The sequence below is a fragment of the Osmia bicornis genome, unplaced genomic scaffold (genome assembly GCF_907164935.1).
Source record: "Osmia bicornis bicornis unplaced genomic scaffold, iOsmBic2.1, whole genome shotgun sequence".
Classification (NCBI taxonomy): Eukaryota; Metazoa; Arthropoda; class Insecta; order Hymenoptera; family Megachilidae; genus Osmia; species Osmia bicornis.
In genome coordinates, this window is record NW_025791058.1 from 2,116 (window position 1) to 4,602 (window position 2,487).

General features: G+C 21.7%; 1 pseudogene; it reads left to right on the plus strand.

Moving 5' to 3' along the window:
• Positions 1-1,770: 1,770 nt before the first annotated feature.
• On the plus strand, positions 1,771-2,487 carry LOC123988646 (annotated as a pseudogene).

Here is a 2,487-nt window from a genome sequence, read left to right on the forward strand (position 1 = left end):
CTTTATCTAAAATTACTAAAAAATCTTGATTAAAATTTCCAAAATTTTATTTTAAAAATAATTTTTACTTATTTATTTTTTAATAGTATTAGAAAAATTTATTTCATTATTAAATTTACATTTTAATCCTTTTTTTCAGGCATAATACTTTAGTTTTTCAAAGATTTTAAGTTAAATAAAACTTTCAACCTTCAAAGTTGATTATATAATATATTTTTAAATCTTAATTAAATGATTTTATTCTACTAATCATAAAGATATTGGAATTCTTTACATAATTTTTGCTTTATGATCTGGAATAATTGGGTCAGCAATAAGAATTATTATTCGAATAGAATTAAGTATCCCAGGTTCATGAATTACTAATGATCAAATTTATAATTCTTTAGTAACTGCACATGCTTTTTTAATAATTTTTTTCTTGTGATACCATTTTTAATTGGAGGATTTGGAAATTGATTAATTCCTTTAATATTAGGAATTCCAGATATAGCTTTCCCACGAATAAACAATATTAGATTTTGATTATTACCTCCATCTTTAATATTATTACTTTTAAGAAATTTTTTAAATCCAAGTCCTGGAACAGGATGAACAGTTTATCCCCCTTTATCATCAAATTTATTTCATTCTTCTCCTTCAGTTGATTTAGCAATTTTTCTTTACATATTTCAGGTTTATCTTCTATTATAGGTTCATTAAATTTTATTGTTACAATTATTATAATAAAAAATATTTCTTTAAAATATATTCAATTGCCTTTATTTCCTTGATCTGTGTTTATTACTACTATTCTTTTATTATTTTCTTTACCTGTGTTAGCTGGAGCTATTACTATATTATTATTTGATCGAAATTTTAATACATCTTTTTTTGATCCTACAGGAGGAGGAGATCCAATTCTTTATCAACATTTATTTTGATTTTTTGGACATCCTGAAGTTTATATTTTAATTTTACCTGGATTTGGGTTAATTTCTCAAATTATTTCTAATGAAAGAGGAAAAAAAGAAACTTTTGGAAATATTGGAATAATTTATGCTATATTAAGAATTGGACTTTTAGGTTTTATTGTTTGAGCTCATCATATATTTACTGTTGGTTTAGATGTTGATACACGAGCTTATTTTACTTCAGCTACAATAATTATTGCAATTCCAACAGGAATTAAAGTTTTCAGATGATTAGCTACATATCATGGATCTAAATTAAAAATAAATATATCTATTATATGAACTTTAGGATTTATTTTTCTTTTTACTATAGGAGGTTTAACAGGAATTATACTTTCTAATTCTTCTATTGATATTATTTTACATGATACATATTATGTTGTTGGACATTTTCATTATGTTTTATCTATAGGAGCTATTTTTTCTATTATAGCTGCAATCATTCATTGATTTCCATTAATTATTGGACTTTCTATAAATCAATTTTGATTAAAAATTCAATTTTTTTTAATATTTATTGGAGTTAATATAACTTTTTTTCCTCAACATTTTTTAGGAATAATAGGAATACCACGACGATATTCAGATTATCCAGATTCTTATATATGTTGAAATTTATTTTCTTCAATAGGGTCTTTAATTACTTTAAATAGAGTTATTGTTTTAATTTATATTATTTTTGAAAGAATATATACTAAACGAATAATTTTATTTAAATTTAATCAAACAGCATTAGAATGAATAATACATAATCCTCCTATAAATCACTCTTATAGAGAAATTCCTATAATTTTAAAAAATTAATTTAATATGGCAGAATAAGTGCAATAGATTTAAGATCTATATATAAAATTATTAAATTTTTATTAAAAATTTCTTCATGGTATATATATTCATTTCAAGATTCTAATTCGCCTTATTCAGATAATTTAATGTCATTTCATAATTTTACTTTAATATTTATATTTATAATTATTTCAATTACATTTTTTATATTAATAGATATTTTTAACAATAAATTTATTAATCGATTTCTTTTAAAACATCATACTATTGAAATTATTTGAACTATTATTCCAGCTATTATTCTTTTATTTATTTGTTTTCCTTCTTTAAAAATTCTTTATTTTACTGATGAATTATGAAATCCAATTTTTTTTACAGTAAAAAGTATTGGACATCAATGATATTGAAGATATGAATATCCTGAATTCAATAATTTTGAATTTGATTCTTATATAAATAAAAATTTTGAATATAATTCTTTTCGATTATTAGATGTAGATAATCGTTTAATTATTCCTTTAAAAATTTCAATTCGAATATTAACTACATCTACTGATGTAATTCATTCTTGAACAGTCCCATCGATAGGGGTAAAAAGAGATGCTACCCCAGGACGTATTAATCAAATAAATATTTTTGCTCTTCGTCCTGGGTTATTTTTTGGGCAATGTTCAGAAATTTGTGGTATAAATCATAGATTTATACCAATTGTTTTAGAATCTACATCTTATAATAATTTTTAAAATGA